Source organism: Panthera tigris, chromosome A1 (assembly GCF_018350195.1).
Source record: "Panthera tigris isolate Pti1 chromosome A1, P.tigris_Pti1_mat1.1, whole genome shotgun sequence".
Classification (NCBI taxonomy): domain Eukaryota; kingdom Metazoa; phylum Chordata; class Mammalia; order Carnivora; family Felidae; genus Panthera; species Panthera tigris.
This window is the reverse complement of record NC_056660.1, coordinates 208785947-208794882: the sequence shown is the minus strand read 5'-3', so window position 1 is coordinate 208794882 and position 8936 is coordinate 208785947. Positions and strand designations below refer to the sequence as shown.

Below are 8936 nucleotides of genomic sequence, written 5' to 3'. Positions count from 1 at the left end.
CCAGAGGGTGGAGGGGTAGCCAGAGTATACCTATATTTCTTGTCTTTAGGATTACCGTCTTTATAAATTTGATTACTCTAGGTACCTCACATTAATTGATTCATACAGTTTTTGTCCTTTTGCAACTGGCTTACTTCACTTAACATAATGCCTTCAAGGTTCATTCATGTTGCAGCATGTATCAGAATTTCCTTCCTTTTAAGGCTGAATGTATATACTACAGTTTATTCATCTGTTGATGGGCATATAGGCTGCTTCCACCTCCTGGATTGTAAATAATGCTACTATAAACATGGGTGTATAAATATCTCTTCAAGTCTGCTTTCAAGTCTTTTGAGTACGCACCTAAAAATGGAATTGATGGATCACAATTCTATTTTTAATTTTTTGATGAACTGCCATACAGTTTTCTATAGCAGCTGCACCATTTTATGTGCCCACCAACAGTTCAAAGGTGTTTCGATATTTCCATATCCTTGCCCACATTCATATTTCTGTTTGTTTTTCTGTAGTAGCCATCCTAATGAATGTGAGGTGGTATAGTTATCCTAAACAGAAAAGGAAGTTGATCATTAAAAACTGTTTGAGGCAGTGGAGCAGCAAACTCTAAACTGGTCTTCCAGAATGATTCCGGGAACACCATAAACCAATTCACGAGGGGAGCTATTACATTTGTCACAATCACAAGAGAGGGAATCAAAAGGCTGTTATTGGAACTACTGAATTCAATAATAAACTACTGCTATTGTGGTATCAGTTAACTATGCCTACAACAATGATGCTTAACAAACAACCACAAATTTTCATTACCCTTACGACAGTAGGTATTTATTTAGCCCATGAGCTAGCTTGTGGTTGGCTGATGCAGGCTGTGCTTGTTAGGGGCAGCTTGATTGAGGCAGCTCTGTGCCATGTATCTCTCATCCACCTCCTGGGACCAATGGGCTTATGGAGCATGTTCATTTCATGGTGCTGTCAGAAGAATGAGTGGAACATAAAGAAAAAGTGCCAAAACTAAAAGACAGATGTCAACAACAATGCAATGCAAGGCAATAAATATTAGTACAGCACATTAACAAATGGGCTTGTGTAATCAGGTAAAACCCACTACAGCACATGCAAATATTATGTCCAGAAAATACTCTTTATTTTAAAAGAAACAGCTTCCAAGCTTTGCACAGTGGCAGTATCGTAGCCAATGAGTTTCATCCAAGGCATGATTATTGCTAATTTAAAAGAAACAACTTCCAAATTCCAGATACTGGTGAAGTTGATCAATATCTTTTTTTTTTTAATGTTTGTTCATTTATTTATTTGGGGGGGGGAGGGGAAGAGAGAGAGAGTCCCTAGCAGGCTCCACATTGTCAGCACAGAGCCGGACGCTAGACTCAATCTTATGACCTTGAGATCAGGACATGAGCCAATATCAAGAGTTGGACTCTCAAAGAACCGAATCACCCAAGCGCCCCGATTAAGATCTTCTAAAACTTTGTAACAGGGACTCTCCTCTGCAGCACATTCCACATTTCCATTTCTGTCCTTCTTTTTTTTATTTTTATTTTTTTATTTTTTAAGCAGGCTCTATGTGCCCAAGGCAGGGCTCAAACTCACGACCCTGAGATCAAGACCTGAGCTGAGACCAAGAGTCAGTGTCAATTGATTGAGCCACCCAGGTGCCCCCCATCCCTTCTTGTACAGTGACATTTTCACATTGACGTCATAAAACAGATTCCAGCCTATTTTAGAATATAACCATTTGATCAATACAGGAATGTTCATTTCAATAGCAAGATTCTTCTAGGCAGGGAATGAACGAAAGCAGGAACACCTCATAGTAAGACAAAACAACACCCAAAAACTCTGTTGTGTCTGGTACTGAAGATCTAGTAGGTGCTCTGAGATTCAACATTTTATCTTCAATAAACTACAAATAGGATGGTTTCCAGAGAGAGTCCCTTTGTTACTGAATTTTCTTCCTGACCCAATTTTGCAGAAACCTGGTGGCATGACCTTCAGGGCATGGGAGAAACATGCTGCTTATAAATCTGGTTTTTAATATATTTTAATGTAATGATTACTGCTCTTTTGTGAATGTTAAAATTATGTTCTTTTAAATCAGACTTTAGGGAACACCAACATTATTAGTCTTCTATATAGAGTAAGGGCTATAACATTCCAACTATATTTAACTTAAAAACAATTTGCCTCTAGACATAATGGTAAACTCTGTTAGTTAAAACAAGCAGAGCAGTCAACCAGATATTCTAGAGTCTCATCTCTCTCATCCATGAACTTTTGCTCATGTTGTTCATCCTCAGCAGAATTCCATATAAATGTCTCTTTGCCCAACCACAAGCTAAATATTTTTGAAGGCAGCTCAAAGTCTGCAGAAGTGTGTGTGTGTGTGTGTGTGTGCGCGCGCACATGTGTGTATGCGTATATGGATGGATGCATGATCAAGCACTCAAAAACACAGATATCCAAAGAAGCTAGCCCCAATGAAGGTAACTTTATGCAAAACATTTAAAGAATTTCATGAAATGTGACGGTGGGAATACCAGACCTGTACAAAACTAGCACTGGGGAGTTGAAAGTTACCTGGAACCAAGGCTATACTCTCTGCTTCTCAGGAGCCATGTGACCTACTCTTTGGTCCTCTTTCTCCACCAGAATCTTTTACTCACCAGAACATAGTCATGAACTTCATGGTTGGCTTCTCAGCTTCAGCGACCACTGCTGGCTAAAATGTCCCTCTGTGTACCTTAGTTCCAGGCTCTGAGAGAGGGATTGTGATTAGGTCAACACTGTGACCTGTGATGAGCCCTCTTTGGGCCCTGTAGAATAATCAATTAGATCCAAGAAGACATATCACAAACATGGTCACACAGGCATCATGGGCAAGATGGGGAAAGACACATACATATAGTGTGCCCTCTGTGTATATATGGTTATTACTTGTAAGGCACATTATAGCTTCACAGTGTTACATTTTAAAATTTACCCTTTGTCTTTGTCAAAATTCTACCAGAAAACAGAAAACATATTTACATATTTATAACAGAGGGAATTTAACAACTAATAGAGGGAAAATTGATAACACAGATTATAGGAGAGCTGACAGTAACAAAATGGGAGACAGTGAGGCAATCCAGAGATTTGTAAGAGCAGAGAGCTACAAGCACCCCAAGGCCTGAGAGACAAAAGGAAGAGGAACTGGCTCTACTGGGATCCACAATCAGACTTCCCCAACAACAGCTAGAAGCTAGAAGCTAGGATCAGGCTAAATACAGGGAGTTGAGGTCATGCAAGAGGCTGGAGATGCTGCTGAGGTAGAGAGAAGGAGAGACATACTCTGGCCTTTCCCTCCTTCGCACTTTTTAGTCTTCTCCTGTATCTGCCATTGGCCTGACCCTCCTGACATGGAAACCTGCTCCATTAGACAGCTTGGGCTGCCGTAAGAAAATACCATAGACTGGGTGGCTTAAACAGCAGAAATGTATTTATCAGAGTTCTGGGAGCTGGAAAGTCCAGGCTCAAGGTGCTAGCATGGTGAGTTTCTGGTGAGGATTCTCTCCCTGGCTTACGGAAGGCTGTGCCCTCAGAGAGGAGAGGAAGAGGGAGAGAGAGAGGGAGGGAGAGGGAGGGGAGAGAGGGAGGGAGGGGGAGAAGGAGTAGAGAGGGAGAGATTTTTTCCTCTTTTTATAAGGCTACAGCCCTCTTGGATTAGGGCCCCACACTTATGCCCTCATTTAACCTTAATTATCTCCTAAGGAACCTCTCTGTAGATGCGGTCATCTTGGGGGTTGAGGAGCTTCAATGTATGAATCTGGCAGGACACAGTTTAGGGCAGAGCACTTGGGAAATGCAGCTTCTTGCCACCCCTACTGGACTGTGATACAGAAAAGACAAGAAACAGATCTGAGAATATTCTTTCCAGTACTGCAAGATACATACCATCACTCCTACTTTACAAATTAAGAACAGACAAGTTCAAAACTTGTTCGAAGTCACAAATCAGTAAATGACAGCAGAAGATTCTAATCTGGGTCTTCTAGTTCTGAATCCATCCAATAATAACTTCCATTGAGCCCTCAACATATATTTCAACTATCCTGAGCTCACCTTTCTCTGAATTTTTATACCACTTTTATTCTTTGCAATTCATCAGAGGTTACTATCTTGTTTACCTCCCATCATTCCTGTGAGGAATATTCCATTATGCTACATCTCTCCAAATGAGCCAGAAGTACCTTAAAATCAGGGATCACATAGCTCTTCAAACAGTGCCCATCCTCTTGTCTAGGCACACAGTAGGTGCTGAATCGCTGAGTGATTTTTCTCCCACAACATTCGCTACAGTATTGTTGAGGAAGATCCTATTATTTCATGTTAATAATTTCGTATTAATAAAATCTTTCATCTAGTTTCCAAAATGCCACAGTTGTCTGCTCACTAGGAAAAATTTTCTGTGACTCAAGGAAATCGTCTGTATAAAGATTGTTTATTCGTTTAGATGCAATCCCATACAATGGCCTATTGGTGTGAATCAGGATCTTTAAACATTTCCCATTTCCCTCTTAACTGAGTTACCTGTCAAGGTTATCTTTTATCTTCTCCGTTATTCATCCTTATTGTGAAACCGCCATCCTCTTTTGTCATGACTGTCCTGCAAATATCCGGCTTGGTCACTATTGATCAGCAGTATGTCGTACCACCCTTTGCAGATAAAACTTACAGAAAAATCACACATTTCCTTGCAAAAGCTCTTGAGGAAAAATGATAGAGATTTCTTTGATTGTCACCATCTGCGTGGTGCACTATGCAATGTATTTTGAAATCACTCGGAATATTATAAGCAGAGTGAGACATAAAACAAGACTAAATTTTATAGTAGTTGCCTCAAACTATCAAAACCACGTTACCTTTCAGTTGACTTTGCCTGAGTAATGGACGTGGTCACAAGTAGTAAACAATTATTCCTTCAGATGTCTACCCCCTCAGTCACCAGCACTTCTTTCCCCACATTACTTCTTCTGGCATGGCCCCATAACCTCTTCACTTCTTCGAGAACTCCAGGGCTACAGCCTCACCACGTTCTCCCCATCCGCTACCACAAACCCCACTCCTTCCTACCCTGACTGCTTTCCTTGTCCCAAACGTTCTTTTCCTGAATCTTTATTCAAGCTGCTGAACATTCTTGGAGAAAATAACATAATCCAGCTAAATGATTTCTGTGCTTTTGCCTTTTGGGGGGATGAGGCGGGACAGAGGTCGTTTTGTCTTTGGCTTTTGTTCTTGTTTTGAGGAGGATGAGGGCTGTATCTTCTCGTAAGTTTTAGGGAAGGTTGATGGTTCCTGTATAACCCAAACTACACTTAATATTACAATTTCTTTCATTAAAAAATTTAACTTACACCTGTGGTTTAAAAATTCAAGCAACATGATGGGGCGCCTGGGTGGTGCAGTCGGTTAAGCGTCCGACTTCAGCTCAGGTCACGATCTCGAGGTCCGTGAGTTGGAGCCCCGCGTCGGGCTCTGGGCTGATGGCTCAGAGCCTGGAGCCTGCTTCCGATTCTGTGTCTCCTTCTCGCTCTGCCCCTACCCCCTTCATGCTCTGTCTCTCTCTGTCTCAAAAATAAACGTTAAAAAAAAATTTTTTTTTAAATAAAATAAAAATTCAAGCAACATGAAAAGATTCAGAGGACAAAATAAGTCGCCCTCCAGCTCCTCCAAACTCCAATAGGTGCCCAGGTTTTCCTCCCTAGGAGCAACTAGTGTTTTCATTTTTCTCTGCCTCCTTTGCAGAATCGTATCGTTCTAGTCAAGATAGGCTGGGTTATGCTGTGGTAGCAAATTTAACCCAGTATCTCAGTAGCTAGATTTTTGGTTTTGTTCCAAACTACATGTTCAAGCTACATCACCTTGTGGTGCTGCCATCCTAGCATTTGGCTTCCAGAAGGAGAGAGCTGGAAGGTTACACAGGAGCTTTTCTCTCCTGTTGGGCTCACACTGGCCAGAGCTAATCACATGGTCCACTTAACCGCAAAGAGCAATCTTCTGTGTGCCCAGGAAGCAGAAGAGAAGCAGCTTGTGGCAAGCACTAATAATCTGTATCGCATAAGTACTTACAATGTGCTTTTTACACAAATAGGAGCACATACTAGATACGCTTTTCTACACTTTGGCTTTGCTTTGTTTTTTTCACTTACAACATACGTCACATGTGATAGTTTCCTATGTTTGGCCATACTGTCATTTCTTTGCCTAGTGTGTAGGTTGTTTGTCATCTTTTTTTCACTGCAAACAGTAGCTTTAATCACTATCCAAGTTAAGAGTTACATTAATAATAACTGGCATGCATAGAGACCTCACTATATGCAAGGCACTATCCAAAGCCTAGCGCATGGTTTAATTTATTTAACACTGTCAGCATCCCTATGTGAGACATGACATAGTTCACAGGTGCCTCATGCACAGTGGCAGAACCTGGCCTTACACCCAGGCCGTTGACCCTAGAGCCTATCAAATTCACATACGTGTTTGCATCTATAAGCACAAATTTCTGTAGTATAAATTTCTGTAAGTGAAATTTGTGGATCATAAACTGTTTACATTTTAAATTCTGCCAGGTATTTCCAGAAGTACTAGATACTTTTTGTAGACCCTTTCAATTCCATCCTGTTCTGAGGTAATCCATTCCATACTGGCTTCTACAAGCTTCTTGCAGATGCAATCTGACAGCACCTTTTCTTGGCATTCTCCACACTCATGCATGGAAAACCCAGAACCACAGGGAGGTTTAAGGACTTTACCCTTGACCAATGACAGCCAACTGATAAATGCTTCTCTCTTTTTTTCCCCAGGTGGAAACTTCTGTGACACATTTCCTGCAACTCCTCAGATTTCACGGAACTCAGTGGCAGTCTTCTAAAGCAGTGACCAACTGGGTAGCACATCTTTGCACTGGCCTTCCTTCTTCTCTTTTGGCTCTCCTGTCCCTCCCTCTTGCTCCCTGAGATCACTTCCAAATACAATATCTGCTGCAATGCACTTGTCTCAACCCTGCTTTCTTTTTCATTTAGTGTAGTAAATGCAGTGGCTCACCACCCCCCAGAGCTCCCCTCTCTCTTCCTCTCTGCTGCCACTGGGAGAGTTGACTGCTGGTGTTCACAGCTGAGTACCTTTCACGGTGTTGCCCTGACCAGAGGGAGCTGCTTCACCCATGCTGGCAACCCTTCCCACAGCCTAACAATTGACTGGTAGATTTGGGGGCAAAACAGCCTTGCATCAATCTGAGACATCTCTGAAGGTCAAACTCAGCTTCAGAGATTTCCATGGGATTTGCCAAACCCTTCTACTTCTCCCTCTGCTCACTCCTGCCCTCCTCACTCCCTTACTTGTGTTCTCGAGAACCGTACCCAGTAAACCCTCTGCATTTCAATATCTACCTCAGAGTATATTTCTTAGCAAACACAATCTAAGATATTAAACCCAGACCACTGGTACCAGGAGTAGTCGTAGAAGACAGGTGCTTAGGATGGGATTTGGCAACTGGATCGATCAGAGACAGCGATAAGACCCCACTGTAATTCCTGAGACTCTCAGTTGTGAAAGATTGAGGTGAAGTGTGGGTGAAGCGAAGTGTTGGAATATGCCGTAAGGATGATACTTAATGGTGGTAATGTTAATTATAATGATTGCTATAATGGTAGCCTGAAATGTTTTTATTTGAAAGGTTTTGTAGGGACTTCTCTATTCTCGAATTCTTTATTGTTGGAGGCACTAGACATTGCATTTTCTCTGGACTGTGGTATTACTTCTGATTCACTATGTTGGCTGAGGGATGGGGCAGGGGGAACAGTTTCAGAGGCATATAGAATGACTGGTCTATCAGCACAGCAACTGACACAACTGTCCCCTCTAATGAAGGGCCCCATCTTATGGCATATACGGTATGTCAGTGGGCACATGAGCACTAGATTCATTAGTTTTAGCACATACCTCTTTACTCCAAAGCATCTAGCTTATTAGATGGTTAAATAAACTTTTATAGGCTCGAGTAACTCTCCAATTCAAGGCCAATATTTTGGGAAGGGGGGTGGGGGAGAGCACAGTGCCTGAAATGTAGTGAAAGCTTTAAATCAGAGCTCTATAAATAGTGCTATGTCCCCAGTGGTTGGAATACATAGATCCAGAAAACAAGAAGTGAGATTAACCTCTTTCACTACCATGATCAGTGGCATATTTTCAGATTCTGTGCTTTCCTTCTCTGAAATTCTACATTTTGTCAGATTAGATTCTCATTCTCAAGAGAACACTTCTGCTGGAGAACACAGCAAGAATTTCACTGAGCTAGAAATTCTGATTACCAACCAGTCTCTCTGGGCTCCCCATGCCAGTGGGCCAGCAAAGAAAGAGGTTACTCTACTGTTAGAGAAAATAAACCCTGATTACCAGGAGAAGATAGGCAGGATAATGTTTGGGATTCATGAGGGCATCTCTTGGTGTTACCTAGAAATAATTATGAACAGGTGATTGCTGCAGCCATAGTCCTCAGTGGGTGATCATGACTCCAACCTCTTGGAGTGAAGGCCTGAGTCACCTGTATCCCCTAACCCAGTCAAGCAAACTGAACTAGCTGAAGATATACAAATGGCCAATAAAACATAGAAAGATGCTCAACATCACTAATCATTAGAGAGATTCAAATCAAAGCCACAGTGAGAGAATTCTCACCCATTAGGATGACTATTTAAAAAAATGGAAAATAACAAGTGTTGGCACAGGATGTGGAGAAATTTGAACCCTATGCCTTGCTGATAGGAATTTAAAATTGTGCAGCCACTGTGAAAGCAGTGTGGTGGTTTCTCAAAAATTAAACACAGAATTACCATATGACCTAGCAATTCTATTCCCAGATATATAAACAAAAGAAA

General features: G+C 41.6%; 1 non-coding gene across 1 annotated transcript; it reads left to right on the top strand.

Annotated features, from left to right (window-relative positions):
* The first annotated feature begins 1169 nt into the window (after positions 1–1169).
* On the top strand, positions 1170–1306 carry LOC122231979. The gene has a single exon (XR_006209295.1). It is a non-coding gene; the product is annotated as a U4 spliceosomal RNA (small nuclear RNA).
* The last annotated feature ends 7630 nt before the right edge of the window (positions 1307–8936 follow it).